Source organism: Lontra canadensis, unplaced genomic scaffold (assembly GCF_010015895.1).
Source record: "Lontra canadensis isolate GAN:19392208 unplaced genomic scaffold, GSC_riverotter_1.0 scaffold199, whole genome shotgun sequence".
NCBI classification, from domain to species: Eukaryota; Metazoa; Chordata; class Mammalia; order Carnivora; family Mustelidae; genus Lontra; species Lontra canadensis.
This window is the reverse complement of record NW_022631193.1, coordinates 1500484-1518058: the sequence shown is the minus strand read 5'-3', so window position 1 is coordinate 1518058 and position 17575 is coordinate 1500484. Positions and strand designations below refer to the sequence as shown.

General features: G+C 41.5%; 1 protein-coding gene and 1 pseudogene across 1 annotated transcript in view; one reads left to right on the top strand and one right to left on the bottom strand.

Moving 5' to 3' along the window:
* Positions 1–17575, top strand: part of LOC116861449 (T-cell-specific guanine nucleotide triphosphate-binding protein 2-like) — a 36201-nt gene that overhangs the window by 16703 nt on the left and 1923 nt on the right. The gene's annotated exons all lie outside the window — the stretch shown is intronic.
* LOC116861450 lies at positions 7958–15848 on the bottom strand (annotated as a pseudogene).

Genomic DNA, 17575 nt, shown 5'->3' with positions numbered 1-17575 from the left:
TTTTTCTCTTCTTCCTGGTTCCTTTTTATTACTCTGTCTTCTGTGTCATTGATCTGTTCTACTATTAGTTCTACTCTATTGTTTCTTCACTCTAGTGAATTTTTAATAAAAGTTATTGAGTTCTTCATGTCTTATTGGTTTTTATTTAATATTTTCTCTTTTTGTCTTGTCACTGAGTGAGATCTTCTACTCTTTTTTTTTTTTTTTAATTCTTTGTTTCTTTGACACAGAGAGAGGGAGCACAAGCAGGGGGAGGGGCGAAAGGAGAATGAGAAGCAGACTCCCCTCCAAGTAGAGAACCTGATGCAGGGCTAGATCCCAAGACCCTGAGATCATGACGTAAGCCAAAGTCAGACCCTTAACTGACTGAGCAACCCACGAGCCCCTCTACTCTTTCTTTCTATCTTGTCACTGTGTGAGATCTTCTACTCTTCTCAATGTCAGCATTATATTTATGATCATTACCTTAAATTATCTATCAAGAGTATTTCTTAACTCCATTTCAGTTAACTCCTTTACTGTTATTTTATCCTGTCTTTCATTTGGTATATATTCTCCTTATTTTGTCTAACTCTCTGTGTATGATTCTATGCAGTAGGAAAGTCAGCTAGGTCTCCTGACCTTATAAGCAGTGTCTTTACAAAGAAGTCCTGTAGTGCCCCATAGTGCAATGTCTCCTGCTCACCAGAAACAGGTGCATCTGTAGTGTGTCATGTGTGTTGTGTGTGTCCTACTTGACATGATTAAAATGGATTTGCTTTCATTCCAGCTGACTGCTCTGGCCCCATTTGCTTTCTATAGTACCTGTTCTCTTAAGGGGGCCTTTGGAGGCTCCCTGGGTTTGTATTTGAGTCAGAGCAGATGCCTGCTCACAGTCCACTTGGCAGGACTATTGTCTCACCAAACAACAGAATACTCTCCTTAGGTTGTCCCTGAGGTTTTAGTTGTGGGTAGTCTGCAGTCAGACCAGATGTCTGCCCACGGTATGTCTTAGGGTTGTAGTGACCCCCCCAATACAAGGCTTCCCCTTTTGTAGCCTCCAATGAGGTTTTTCTTAGTGGGCTGGACTGGAAGGCAGAACAGACATCTGTCCCTCGCCCACTGCTATGACTGTAATTGAACTCGTATGTGTGGCTATCTCCCCTTTTCCATGGACTAAAAGTCACTCTGGAGTGGATTAGGACACAGCTGGAGCTGCTTGCAGAATGAGGGAAATCAGGAACTGCTTTAGAGGGACTTCTGCTAGGTGGGGCAGACTGATTGAAACAAGTCCACTGGAATACATGGAGGTGGGGTTCACAGTGTTAAGGTAGGTGTTGGTCCCTGACCCCTACCAGGGTTCCATGAGGGATGAGTCCCCTCTGGAGATGCTTTGGAGGGACTCTTGCACAAATGAGACATCTTGGATAGTGCAGGTACACTCCAGAATGTAGGAGTGGTTCACGTAATGTTAGCAAGCTCTGTGGAAAGGGCTCATGCTGGTCCTTCAGGTGTTCTGGTAACTAGGTGACGGTGGGGAGAAAAGTGGCACTCAGCAGCTCCTTTGTTCTTGGAGAAGTCTCCTAAAGATGCTTGCCCGTCCAGTGCACATTCTGAGATTAGTAAATAAATCTCCTTCCTGTACACCCCAGGGTACTTTTGAGACCTCTGCATCTAACTGTATCTCAACAGTGTTGTTTGTTTATGCTGTTTCTTGAAGATCTGGGGCCAGTTTCCTATGACCTTTGTCTCACCCAGAGCTGAGTCTGATGACTTTTCAAGTACCTGGTGTTAAGCACCACTGATTATAAAAACTCCTACACTTAAGCCCCTTTGGCTTCAAAGCAAATGTTATGGGTACTCATCTTCCCCCTGCCAGGCCCCCATGTCTGGGGTGCCTGATGTGGGCTCTGTTCCTCTTCCTTCTCTGTGTTTGTGGTGTCCTTCCACTTTGTGGTTAAGGACACTGGGAGTTTTGCTCTTGACTACATCTCTGCCCTTCCTTCTATTTTGCATGTGGCCTCCTCTCTAGGATTAACTATGGAGAGTCTGTTGTAGTCATGTGGGGAGGGGAAACTCCAGGGAGCCCACACAAGGGAAAACAAGTCGCCATAACACGGGGCCTCAAAAAACCAGATGGACTGAATTCCAAAAGTTTGTACAACCAGCAGGACTTGGAGCCTGCAGCTTTAAAACTCAGCTGGCTCATCACTGGGTAAGCCTGGAGGGCCAGTGAAAGATGGGTCCCCACCTTTAAAGAGACAACAGCCATCAGAGAGGCAACACAGAATGCATAGTTTGTACAATGCCTGGAGTAAACAGGAGGGAGATGTCTTTGTCAGGATTTGAGAGACTGTGGGTGGACTGCTCCAGGAACAAAGGAGCTGACAAGTGCCATTTTTTCCCCTGCCCCTCAGCATAGGCACGGAGCCACCTATTAGAGGAGGTGCTGCACAGACACTTGCTCCCTCACCTGCTGCCAGTGTGCACCACCAGGCCTAGTGCAAGTACTGCTAGTGCCACATGCACCCCACCTAGACACTACACACCTGTGGTGTGCACCTGGCCACTGCTGCTGCCAAACACTGAGTCCCTGGCCAGTGCCACTAAAGCAACTGTGCTCCCACCAACCATTGGCCTTGGGGGAACTGGCCTAGGAGTGGCCGCTCTGTGCAAATATAGATTATGCCACATGTGTCCTGTCTAGCTGCTATGCACCCCAAGAGGCTACCTCACTCCATCCCCAGCCTTTGCATGCTCAGCCACGGCTGCCCTGCTCATTGCCACCACTGGACCCCACCAGGGCCCCGCCACTGCAGCTAATGCACGCCAAGCCCTTAGCTTCCTGCTGTACTCAGGAGACAGGTTAAGTATGTGATGGGGATTAAGGAGTGCACTTGTCGCAAGGAGCTCTGGATAGTCTGTGGAATGCTTAAATCACTATATTGTATACTGGAAAGTAAAATAACACGATAGCTAATATTACTGTTTCCCCAAATTTATAAATCAACATGAAGTCAGCTGCTTGAAGTGATCAATAAATCTGATAAGCTTCTAGTCAGACTGAGCAAAACAAAGAGACAAGACGAAATTATCAATAGAATAAATGAAACGTGGGACATCAATCCTGTTCCCATGGACATTAAAAGGATAATAAGGAATACTAAGAGCTCTATGTTCACAAATTCAAAACTTTCACAAGATGTACTAATTCTTTGAGAGACACAAACTACCAAAGGAGACAGTCCAACCAATCCTTACTATTAACTAAAATGTTTCCCAAAAAGAAGAGAGAAGGAAAGAAGGATAGAAAGAAGGAAGGAATGAAAGAAGGAGGGAGGGCAGAAGGAAGGAAAAATTCCAGGTCTATATTTTTACTAGTAAATTCTACCAAACATTTAAAGAAGAAATAGTACTAATTCTATAAATGTCTTCCAGAAGATGAAGGCACACCTTCCAACTCATTTCATGAAGCCAGTACACCTCAGTACCAAACCAAGAAAATAAAACACAATTACAAGCATTTAGAAGACTAAGGAAGCAACCTTTGTGGTTATAAGCACGGCAGTATTCATAAATGTTGGCAATGCAGTCACAGCAATATGTGACAAGGCTGATACGTCACAACCAAGTGAGATTCTCTCCAGGAATCAAAGCTCTGTGAACAGTAGGAAAAAAAAAAAAAATCAATCACTCTAACACACAGGACTAGCAGATGCAATAAGAAATAACCAGTAACAATCTCAATAGATGCAGGAAAACATTTCAGTAATACTTACCATTCATTTACTATTAAAAAAAAAAAAAATACTTTCAGAGATGGTCCCTGGGTGGCTAATTGGTTGAGCATCTGGTTCTTGATTCTGGCTGAGGTCATGATCTCAGTGTCCTGGGCTTAAGCCCTCATCAGGCTCCCCTCTCAACAGGGAGTCTGCTTCACAAACTCTCTCTCTCTAAAAATAAATAAATCTTGGGTGCCTGGGTGGCTCAGTGGGTTGAGCCTCTGCCTTCGGCTCAGGTCATGATCTCAGGGTCCTGGGATTGAGCCCCGCATTGGGCATTCAGCTCAGCAGGGAGCCTGCTTCTGCCTCTCTTTCTGCCTGTCTCTCTGCCTACTTGTGATCTCTCTCTCTGTGTCAAATAAATAAATAAAATCTTAAAAAGTAAGTAAATCTTAAAAAAAAACTTTCATAAGCTAATAATAGAACTTCCTTAACCTAATGAACACTATTCTTTTTAACAAAGAAACTAACAAAAACCCTACAGCTAATATCATTTTTAATCATGTTATTAAAAGACTAATTGCTTTCTCCTAACAGCAAGAACAAGACAAGGATATCCTCTCTCAGCAATCTACACTACATGCTACTTGAGGTCCCACTTTGTACAATAAGATAAGACTAAAAGAAAGGTATACTTACTGGAAAGAGAGAAACAAAACTCCCCCTGTCCAAAAGAGACATAAGTTTTTCATCAAAAAATCCCAACACGGGACGCCTGGGTGGCTCAGTGTGTTAAGCCTCTGCCTTTGGCTCAGGTCATGATCTCAGGATCCTGAGATGGAGCCTCTCCCTCCCCCGCATCCAGCTCTATGCTCAACAGGGATTCTGCTTCCCCCTCTCTCTCTGCCTGCCTCTCTGCCTACTTTTGATGTCTCTCTCTCTGTTAAATAAATAAATAAAATCTTAAAAAACAAAATCCTAACACATCTAAAAAACTCCTCAACTAATAATCAGTGAAATGTCACAAAAAAGAAGTCCACTTTACAAAAGTAGCCCTGTGTTCTGGTAATGAAAAATCAAAATTAAAATTTTTTTCAGTAAATTAACATCAAAACAAACTAAATGAAATACTTGGGTAAAAACAACAAAATATAAGCGGGAGCTATACACTGAAAACTACAAAATGTGATGTAGGAAAATAAGAAGTTTCAAATACAAGAAAATACAAAGTGTGTTCATAGATTGAAAGCATCACTAATGTGATGAGGGCAGTTTTTCCCAATTAAATCTATAGATTCGAAACTATCCCAACCAAAATCCCAAAAGCTTCATTCAGAGATATAGACAAGCTAATTCCAAAAACACATAGGAAAAACAAGGGAAACATAAGAGAAAAGCAATTATGAAATTTATAGGAATAAAGTTTGAAGCCTCACACCTTATTCTTACCCCATTCTTTTTTTATTGTTGTTTTTGCATTTTTTAAAGACTTTATTTTTAGAGCAGTTTTTGGACCAAAGCAAACTTGAGTGCAAAGAATGGAGGCTTCCCATAGATCCCCTCATCCACACAGACAGGCCCAGCCTCCTCCACTATAAACATTCCCCAGAGAGTGGGTCCTTTGTTAAAAATCCATGAACCTACACTGACACACCATTATCACTCAAAGCCAGTAGTTTACATTAGGGTTCACTCTTGGTGTCCATTCTATGGGTTCAAACAAATGGAAAATGACAATATCTACTAATCTAGTACCACACAAAATTGTTTCACTACTTCTAAAATCCTTTTTTACCCCATTCTAAGACTTCCTAGAAAATCAGCATAATTGGGACATTGTGGTATGGAAGAAAGGATAGATACACACAACAATGGAACAGAATAGAGATGACAGAAATTGACCTACATACAATTAAACAATTTTTGACAACTCGCTAAGGCAATCCAATTGAGAAAGAAATGTCTTGTCCAGAATGTTGCTTGTAAAGTGGATACCAATTTGGGGTGGTGGGGCAGTTAACAAATCAACCCAGATGTTCCCTGGAGAGAAGGTTTGTGATGACAAATTTCTTTGTCCTAAGTTAATTTACCTGTGTTGTGCCTCCTAATAGTATCCTAATAGCCTCCTAATATCCCCACAAGGTCCCTGAGTGAGTGAGTCAATCCCTATTTTGAGGGTAAAAGGAAATGCTTTTGAGTGATATACCATAAGTTAGAGCTGCACAGCCATGCTCTCTGCTCACCCTCAGACAAATATCCACCTGTCCACATAATGAAGTTCTAGAACCTAGGTGAGGTTTGGTGGGCTGAGGTCTGGAGCCAATGACCAAGAAAGAATTCTTGAGACATCTTTGGTACAAAATGGTGGTTTATTAAAGCACGGGGACAGGACCCATGGGCAGAAAGAGCTGCTGCCCAGGGTTGTGAGGGATTGCAGGTTATGTACCCTGTGGTTGGGGGAAGGTGAGGGAAAAGGGAGGTTTCAAAAGAGCTTTCATATGCTAAAGAGGGCCTACAAGGTGCAGGGATACCAGAGTTCTTGCTGCTTGATCAATGTCTTTTGGCAAGCCATTCACATTTCTGCTATCAAGCGTCTTTGTTAGTGAGATTTGGGTTTAGAAGAAATTTAACTTTATTTAGGGCTTGAGGAACTGAGTTATTTGCCTCTGGAAATTGTGCTATTGTTAAGATAGCTTCTTTGTTGTAAATCTCTAGGACATTGGTAAACCAAGGGAGACTCCTGTCTTGCAGGATTGTGATTTCTGCAAGTTAACTATTTGTTTCTCGCTTATGGCAGTCAGGGGTGCCTGAGGAATGTCACACACATTACCGAGGGGAGTGGGTGGACAAGGGGTGCAAGGTGCCAGCTTTTGCTTTGTCCTCAGCCAGCCTCCTGCTCCCTCATCACACACAGCATCTCCTTTCCAAATTCAAACAGACACCTCAAGTCTCATAGTTACATTTCTGAGCTCCTGATTCTTGACTCCCCTGCTTCACGCTTAGCATCAGGGCTACTCTCCTAGAGCCTTCCCTATCTCCTTGATATGCACTTCTCTTCATTCACATGCTCAGGACAAATCCAGCATATGATTCTTACATCCTCCCTCCCATATCTTCCCCCAGCAGGTCAACAAACCTTGGCAGGACTATATTCAAAATACATCTGGAGTCCAGGCTCTTTTCACACCCTCTGTCTCTCACTCAACCAATCCTGTGCCTTCTCTCACTGAACAACTAAATAGGAATGTTGGGTTCTTTAGGCTTATCTAGTCAGACTCCATGATCATCTATCTGCCAAACTCCTTCCAAAGCCTCCCTTCAGTGGTTTCATCATAGTTAGAATAACGTCTCAAGAAATTATCAGGCCCTCCAATATTCTACATCTCTGGTCCATGATTATTTGTAAGCCTTCCTTTCCTAACACTCTCCCATTGTGCACACTACCGCATACTGCAACCCAGGGGCCCCCCAGGTAATCATGGACGTGGCTGTTATGCCCCAATAATGGGTCCGTGATTAAAGGAGTGAGACTGATACAAAGCGAAGGTCAAGCAAAGCTTTATTTCATGCCAAGCATCAAGAATCTAACCAAACTTTCGGGGCCGCACCTCTTACAAGAAAGGGTGATCCTTCTCTGTTTCACAGTCTAGCTTTTAAGGGCAAAGGCCATGCGGTCAGGCCTGGCCACGCACAGGTGGCCAATGAGATTGTAACACACACAGGAAACTCCACAGTGATGCTAGGTGACCAATTGAGTTACAATTTACCCTAGTAGACATTTGAACTAGCCTATTACACCTTGATTGGGATTGGAGCCCAAAAGGCTCCCAAAGGGCGGGGACCATACTCCTTGGTAACCAGGGAGATAGTATGCATCCCCCCACTGATCGGATGTCTCCACCTGACCTGACCCACCCTCGTATCTGGGCTTTTTTACCTGAAGCTGGTTTCCGGGACTTGTCTCCAAGTAAATTCCCTGGGGGAAGGGGAGCAGGGATAGTTTCTAAATGGTCCTTACAGTGGCAAGCTCCTTGCATTTTTCATGGCCTTAGAATTTCCCTCCACCAGGGACACTAATCCTACATGTATGCATATTTTGTGTCTCTTCTCAACAGTCAAGTCCTCAGAGAGGCCTCTCTCTCTGCTTATATTTCTTTATTCTTCTTCATATCACCACCACCTCTGGACTCCATGTCACCTTTTCATTTCTCCATTATTTCTTGTATTTCTCCCCAAATAGGAAAATTCATGTGGGCATGGACTTGGTTTATTTTATTTGCTGCAGTATCCATAGTACACATTTAAAAAGTACTCAGGCAATGGCTGAGGTCTGCTGAAGGAGCCCTAGATCTTCATGTAATTGTGACTATTCAATTAATGCTGAATGAACAGGTAAGAAAGTGAATGAATGAAGACAACTGGATTGTGAGTCAAAGCTCTTAACCATAACAAGCTCACCATATTGCCAACTGGTAAGCTTCAGTGTGTAGAGAAGCAACACTTCTTAGCTTTTCTCAGATTACCACACCATTGACTCTCTAAAGTTTTATGTGAGAGAATTTTAGCATCACTGGCCACTGTATACATGATTTCAAATGAATTGCAGGCATAGAAAGTATATTTTCAAAAAGTGGAAGAGAATGGTTTGGAGGCCTTCGTTCATCAAGCAATGACCTTCAGCACACTTCATGGCCTTGGCTGGTATGTAGTTATTCTTCAGAAATAACCAGAGATTCAAGGACTGGTGAAACTCTTGATCTTCTCCACAGACATGTCCTCTTCCTGGAAATCCCTTTAACTGACTTCACATCCAAGCTAAAATAAAGATTCAAGCACTTCTTCTGCTGGGGCAAATCAGAGTCATGGAAGCAGGCCCTGATGTGGAAGAAAGTGAAAGTCAGTGATGTCAGGGCACCCAGCCAGACCTTTTCAGTTGAGTAAAGCTTTCTTCATTTCAATGGACGCATCAGACAAATTAGGCAAAATCAACACAAGGTGTAGTGTTTATGAACAGGGGTTCCTTCAGCAGAGTCTTCACCAAGTTTGGGAAATCATTCATTTATGTCAAAGTTGGAAGCCAAAGAAAAGCATAGCTCAGGCACTCTGATGTTGCTGAGGGTAGCTAGGCAATTGTTTCATATCTACTGAAAAAACTCTGTCCTTTTTGAAGGACATGGTTGTTTTTCCCTTCATTTTATAAATCATTGTCCACCTTGATTCTAACAAAGTGGAATTTCTCACCTACCTCCCTAATCTTGGGGGCCAGCAAGTCATCATTAAAATTAAAACATAACAGGGGAGAGGAGTCAAGATGGCGGAGAAGTAGCATGCTGAGACTACATCAGGTAGCAGGAGATCAACTAGATAGCTTATCTAAACATTGCAAACACCTAAAAATCCAACAGGATATCAAAGAGAAGAAGAACAGCAATTCTAGAAAGAGAAAATCAACCACTTTCTGAAAGGCAGGACTGGCGGAGAAGTGAATCCAAAGCAACGGGAAGATAGACCGCGGGGGTAGGGGCCAGCTCCCAGCAAGCAGCTGAGCAACAGAGCACTAAATCAGGACATTTAAAAGTCTGTTCCACTGAGGGACATCGCTCCAGAGGCTAAATTGGGGTGAAGCCCACGCGGGGTCAGCATGGCCCCAGGTCCTGCAAGGTCACAGAAGGATCGGGGGTGTCTGAGTGTCGCAGAGCTTACAGGTATTAGAACAGGGAAGCTGGCTACAGAGACAGAGCCAAGGAGTGAGCTCTCAGCTCCGGGTTACCTTGAACTGGTCACAGGCTGGGTAAGCTCGGAGCACGGCCAGAGGCCAGGGAGACAGGAGTGATTGGGTGCTATTCTCTGAGGACACACCGAGGAGTGGGGCCCCGAGCTCTCGGCTCCTCTGGGCTGCAGACTGGGAGGCCGCCATTTTCATTCCCGTCCTCCAGAACTCTACGGAAAGCATTCAGGGAACAAAAGCTCCCGAAAGCGAACCTGAGCGGATTACTCAGCCCAGACCCTGGTAAGGGCGGTACAATTTCGCCTGGGGCAAAAACACTTGAGAATCACTACAACGGGCCCCTCCCCCAGAAGATCAACAAGAAATCCAGCCAGGACCAAGTTCACATACCAAGGAATGCAGGTTCAATACCAAGGAGAGCAGCGGAATTCCAGAGGAGGAGAAAGCAAAGCACAGAACTTATGGCTTTCTCCCCATGATTCTTTAGTCTTGCAGTTAATTTAATATTTTTTTCAATTTTTTTCCTCTTCTGCTAATTTTTTTAACTTTTACCCTTCTCGTTTTTAACTTTTTTTAACTAGTTTGTCTAACATATATATTTTTTTCTTTTTAACATTTTTTCTTTATTTGTTTTCTTTTTTTTAATTGTTTCTTTTTTTTTTTTTATCTGAACCTCTTTTTATCCCCTTTCTCCCCACCACGATTTGGTGTCTCTTCTGATTTGGTTAAAGCATATTTTCTGCGGGTCTTTGCCACCCTTTTAGTATTTTACTTGCTCCTTCATATACTCTTATCTGGACAAAATGACAAGGCAGAAAAATTCACCACAAAAAAAAAAAAAAAAAGAACAAGAGGCAGTACCAAAGGCTAGGGACCTAATCAATACAGACATTGGTAATATGTCAGATCTAGAGTTCAGAATGACGATTCTCAAGGTTCTAGCCGGGCTCGAAAAAGGCATGGAAGATATTAGAGAAACCCTCTCAGGAGATATAAAAGCCCTTTCTGGAGAAATAAAAGAACTAAAATCTAACCAAGTTGAAATCAAAAAATCTATTAATGAGGTGCAATCAAAAATGGAAGCACTCAACTGCTAGGATAAATGAGTCAGAAGAAAGAATTAGCGCTTTAGAAGACCAAATGACAGAGAATGAAGAAGCTGAGCAAAGGAGGAACAAACAGCTACTGGACCACAAGGGGAGAATTCGAGAGATTAGTGACACCATAAGACAAAACAACATTATAATAATTGGGATTCCAGAAGAAGAAGAAAGAGAGAGGGGAGAAGAAGGTATATTGGAGAGAATTATTGGAGAGAATTTCCCTAATATGGCAAGGGGAACAAGCATCAAAATCCAGGAGGTGCAAGAACCCCCTTCAAAATCAAGAATAGGTCCTCACCCCGTCACCTAATAGAAAAATTTACAAGTCTTAGTGACAAAGAGAAAATCCTGAAAGCATCCCGGGGAAAAAAAGCCTGTAACATACAATGGTAAAAATAGTAGATTGGCAGCAGACTTATCCATAGAGAGCTGGCAGGCCAGAAAGAGCTGGCATGATATATTCAGAGCACTAAATGAGAAAAACATGCAGCCAAGAATACTATATCCAGCTAGGCTACCATTTTGAAAATACAAGGAGAGATAAAAAGCTTCCAGGACAAACAAAAACTGAAAGAATTTGCAAATACCAAACCAGCTCTACAGGAAATATTGAAAGGGGTCCTCCAAGCAAAGAGAGAGCCTAAAAGTGGTAGATCAGAAAGGAACAGAGACAATATACAGTAACAGTCTCCTTACAGGCAAGACAATGGCACCAAATTCATATCTCTCAATAGTTACCCTGAATGTTAATGGGCTAAAGGCCCCAATCAAAAGACACAGGGTATCAGAATGGATAAAAAAACAAAACCCATCTATATGTTGCCTACAAGAAACTGATTTTAGACCTGAAGACACCTCCAGATTTAAAGTGAGGGAGTGGAAAACAACTTACCATGCTAATGGACATCAGACGAAAGCAGGGGTGGCAACCCTTATATCAGATCAATTACATTTTAAGCCAAAGACTATAAAAAGAGATGAGGAAGGACACTATATCATACTCAAAGGGTCTGTCCAGCAAGATCTAACAATTTTAAATATCTATGCCCCTAACATGGGAGCAGCCAACTATATAAACCAATTAATAACAAAATCAAAGAAACACATCGACAATAATACAATAATAGCAGGGGACTTTAACACTCCCCTCACTGAAATGGACAGATCATCCAAGCAAAAGATCAACAAGGAAATAAAGGCCTTAAATGACACACTGGACCAGATGGACATCACAGATATATTCAGAACATTTCATCCCAAAGCAACAGAATACACATTCTTCTCTAGTGCACATGGAACATTCTCCAGAATAGATCACATCCTCGGTCCTAAATCAGGTCTCAACCAGTATCAAAAGATTGGGATCATTCCCTGCATATTTTCAGACCACAATGCTCTGAAGCTAGAACTCAATCACAAGAGGAAATATGGAAAGAACCCAAATACATGGAGACTAAACAGCATCCTTCTAAAGAATGAATGGGTCAACCAGAAAATTAAAGAAGAATTGAAAAAATTCATGGAAACTAATGTTAATGAAAACACAATGGTTCAAAATCTGTGGGACACAGCAAAGGCAGTCCTGAGAGGAAAAGATACAATGATACAAGCCTTTCTCAAGAAACAAGAAAGGTCTCAAGTACACTACAGAACCCTACACCTAAAGGAGCTGGAGAAAGAACAAGAAAGAAACCCTAAACACAGCAGGAGAAGAGAAATCATAAAGATCAGAGCAGAAATCAGTGAAATAGAAACTAAAAAAAATAAAATAAAATAACATAAAAATTAAAAAAAAAACAATAGAAAAAAACAACGAAACTAGGAGCTGGTTCTTTGAAAGAATTAATAAGATTGATAAACCCCTGGCCAGACTTATCAAAAAGAAAAGAGAAAGGACCTAAATAAATAAAATCATGAATGAAAGAGGAGAGATCACAACTAACACCAAAGAAATGCAAACAATTTTAAGAACATATTATGAGCAACTATACGTCAGCAAATTTGACAATCTGGAAGAAATGGATGCATTCCTAGAGACATATAAACTACCACAACTGAACCAGGAAGAAATAGAAAACCTGAGCAGACCCATAACCAGTATGGAGATTGAAGCAGTCATCAAAAATCTCCCAACAGACAAGAGCCCAAGGCCAGATGCTTCCCACGGGAATTCTACCAAACATTTAAAGAAGAATTAATTCTATTCTCCTGAAACTGTTCCAAAAAATAGAAATGGAAGGAAAACTTCCAAACTCATTTTATGAGGCCAGCATCACCTTGATCCCAAAACCAGACAGGGATCCCATCAAAAAAGAGAATTACAGACCAATATCCTTGATGAACACAGATGTGAAAATTCTCACCAAAATACTAGTCAATAGGATCCAACAGTACATTAAAAGGATTATTCACCACGACCAACTGGGATTTATTCCAGGGCTGCAAGGTTGGTTCAACATCCGCAAATCAATCAATGTGACACAACACATTAATAAAAGAAAGAACAAGAACCATATGATACTCTCAATAGATGCTGAAAAAGCATTTGACAAAGTACAGCATCCCTTCCTGATCAAAACTCTTCAAAGTGTAGGGATAGAGGGCACATACCTCAATATTATCAAAGCCATCTATGAATAAACCACTGCAAATATCATTCTCAATGGAGAAAAACTGAAACCTTTTCTGCTAAGGTCAGGAACATGACAGGGATGTCCATTATCACCACTGCTATTCAACATACTACTAGAAGTCCTAGCCTCAGAAATCAGACAACAAAAGGAAATTAAAGGCATCCAAATCAGCAAAGAAGAAGTCAAACTATGACTCTTCACAGATGATATGATACTATATGTGGAAAATCCAAAAGACTCCATTCCAAAACTGCTAGAACTTGTACAGGAATTCAGTAAAGTGTCAGGATATAAAATCAATGCACAGAAATCAGTTGCATTTCTTTACACCAACAACAAGACAGAAGAAAGAGAAATTAAGGAGTCAATCCCATTTATAATTGCACCCAAAACTATAAGACACCTAGGAATAATCCTAACCAAATTCTGAGTATAGATTCTCAGAAAACTATAAAATACTCATGAAAGAAATTGAGGAAGACACAAAGAAATGGAAAAATGTTCCATGCTCCTGGATTGGAAGAACAAATATTGTGAAAATGTCTATGCTACCTAAAGCAATCTACACATTTAATGCAATTCCTATCAAAATACCATCCATTTCTTTCAAAAAAAAATGGAACAAATAATTCTAAAATTTATATGGAACCAGAAAAGACCTCGAATAGCCAAAGGAATATTGAAAAAGAAAGCCAAGGTTGGTGACATCACAATTCCAGATTTCAAGCTCTATTATAAAGCTGTCATTATCAAGACAGCATGGTACTGGCACAAAAACAGACACATAGATCAATGGAACGGAATAGAGAGCCCAGAAATAGACCCTCAACTCTATGGTCAACTAGTCTTCGACAAAGCAAGAAAGAATGTCCAATGGAAAAAAGACAGCCTCTTCAATAAATGGTGTTGGGAAAATTGGACAGCCACATCAGAAAAATGAAATTGGACCATTTCCTTATACCACACATGAAAATAGACTCAAAATGGATGAAGGACCTCAATGTGAGAAAGGAATCCATCAAAATCCTTGAGGAGAACACAGGCAGCAACCTTTTCGACCTCAGCCTCAGCAAAGTCTTCCTAGGAACATCGCCAAAGGCAAGGGAAGCAAGGGCAAAAATGAACTATTGAGACTTCATCAAGATCAAAAGCTTTTACACAGCAATGTAAGCAGTTAACAAAACCAAAAGACAACTGAGAGAATGGGAGAAGATATTTGCAAAGACATATCAGATAAGGGCTAGTGTCCAAAATCTATAAAGAACTTAGCAAACTCAACACCCAAAGAACAAATAATCCAATCCAGAAATGGGCAGAAGACATGAACAGACATTTCTGCAAAGAAGACATCCAGACGGCCAACAGACACGTGAAAAAGTGCTCCACATCACTCGGCATCAGGGAAATACAAATCAAAACCACAATGAGATATCACCTCACACCAGTCAGAATGACTAAAATTAACAAGTCAGGAAATGACAGATGCTGGCGAGGATGCGGAGAAAGGGGAACCCTCCTACACTGTTGGTGGGAATGCAAGCTGGTGCAACCACTCTGGAAAACAGCATGGAGGTTCCTCAAAATGTTGAAAATAGAGCTACTCTATGACCCAGCAATTGCACTACTGGGTATTTACCCTAAAGATACAAACATAGTAATCCGAAGGGGCACGTGCACCCGAATGTTTATAGCAGCAATGTCTACAATAGCCAAACTATGGAAAGAACCTAGATGTCCATCAACAGATGAATGGGTAAGAAGATGTGGTATATATACACAATGGAATACTATGCAGCCATCAAAAGAAATGAAATCTTGCCATTTGGGATGACATGGATGGAACTAGAGGGTATCATGCTTAGCGAAATAAGTCAATCGGAGAAAAACAACTATCATATGATCTCCCTGTATGAGGATGTGGAGATGCAACATGGGGGAGTTAAGGGGTAGGAGAAGAATAAATGAAACATGAAGGGACTGGGAGGGAGACAAACCATAAGTGACTCTTAATCTCAGAAAACAAACAGAGGGCTGCTGGGGGGAAGGGAGGTTGGGAGAGCGGGGTGGGGTTATGGACGTTGGGGAGGGTATGTGCTATGGTGAGTGCTGTGAAGTGTGTAAACCTGGCGATTCACAGACCTGTACCCCTGGGGATAAAAATACATTATATGTTTATAAAAATTTTAAAAAAATAAATAACAGGGCACCTGGGGGGCTCAGTGGGTTAAAGCCTCTGCCTTCGGCTCAGGTCATGATCCCAGGGTCCTGGGATCCCAGGGTCCTGGGATCGCGCCCCGCATCGGGCTATCTGCTCAGCAGGGAGCCTGCTTCCTACTCTCTCTCTGCCTGCTTCTCTGCCTACTTGTGATCTCCGTCTGTCAAATAAATAAATAAAATCTTTTTAAAAAGAAATTAAATTAAAACATAAGGAGGAAATGATAATAAAGGAGTAATAGTCAGCAAATCCCACCATTTCCAAATATGTATGTGGAAGGAAATTGGGAGTTCCAGTCCCAGGCAGGTCTCTGAAGGTCACATTGAGAGCTTTCAGATATCAATAGGGTGGTTTCTTCATGGTGGTTTCCAGAACTCCAGCAGTAGCATAACTCTCCTCTTCATGAATACAACCTCACAAGGCATTGATGACTATACTTCCTGGTCCAGATTCCCCAAACACAGCCATATGCAGAAGAAGACGGTTCTTCCTTTCAGAAGTGATTCTTGAGTTCTACCAGCCACATCTGTAGACTGGTCTCTTGATGGGTTGCTTGAATTCTAGAAAGGTTTTCTGAAGAGAAGATCCTTCTACCTTACTGATTAATGTGATAAGATAGTCACAGGGGAACTTATATGAAGGAGGCAAGGCTGAATGCAGAAAAGGAGATGAGATGTTGGAAACAGTTTGGAGTGAAAATCCAGAAAGATGAAAGATGTAAAAAGGACCATACACAAGGGAATTCAGGCACCTTCTAAATGGAGGAGAAGACAAAGAAATGGATTGTCTGCTGGAGCTTCATAAAGGAGCTAATCCCACTGACACCCTGATTTTAGCTCCTTTATGATTCATTTTGTATATCCCCCCCAGACCTAGAAGCAAATAAATATATGTTGGTATATTAACCCACTAAGTTTGTGTCAATTTCTTACACAGCAATGAGAAACTAATCTTTATCTTCTTGAAACCTCTATATAGACTCCAAAGCCTTTCCATTCTGTAGGAAAAGTCAGTAAGGCCAGCACACTGGGGAGCACAGAAGAACTGTAGACATAGTCACTTCTGACCACCTGCAGCAAATAGGAGTAGGACTTGTCTTGTGGGATAACCTAGAGGCAGAGAAAGGGCCACCAGGATATGTGTTCCATAAGGGGGATAGCCAAGTACATAATCCTTGTAGTAATAATTACCCCATGGCAGGTTAATGTCCATTTACCTCAGCTAATGGGAGAATTTTGGTGGGATTTAGAACATGTAGCAGGAAGTGGCAGAGGAAGTAAATAAAAGCTCTAATTTTACTGAGTCAATTCTATACAGTTTGAAACATTGGTACCATCATGACAATTCAAGGAAGTTATTACTACCTTACTGATGGGGCCTCTTAGCAACCACTATGAGTGAGGACACTGTGATTTTAAAAATACTTACACCCATAAGTTCATCTCAGGAACAACCCATGTGCTTTTACCAGTAGGAGCATGCTCCATGCCCATCCCCATCCTGCATTTCCTGCAAGGACAGATTTCAAAAGCAAGAAAATCATGACTTTCAAATAAATATAAGATGAGTATGTGTTAAGGATTTCATTTAATCAATTACTAACAAAGGAACCAATCAGATGATATTACTAGTTGAATGAAGAATCCCAAAAAAGAGACATTTATACTTCAAGAATAATGAAATGAATATTAAAGTAGGGGGAAAATGCTGGATTCTAAGATGAGGGTGGTAAGTCAATTAAACCTCCACAGAGAGATTTTATCTATACAACTGCTATGGACTGAAGTTTGTTTAATCCACAAAATTCACAGATCAAGTACCAGCTCAGTGTTGTGGTATTAGTACGTGGACATTTGGATGGTGCCTTAGGCAAGAGGGCAGAGCCATCATGAATGGATTTGTGCCCTTTAAGAAAACTTGGAGAACTAGCTTGCCCCTTCTGCCACATAAGGTGACAGGAAGAAAGGTACACCTCAGATGTGAGTTCTCACCAAATACTGAGTCGACAGGTGACTTGATCTGGACCTTCTTATTATCCAGAACTATGAGTAATAAATTTGTGTTCCTAACCCAGTGATCTGTTATATTTTTTATAGCCTGAATAGATGAAAAATATGCACAACCAAAGATTTATTTTGCCTTGTTGCAAATGAGCAAAACTCACAGAGTTTTGAAATGGCTCTACTGTCTGGAAG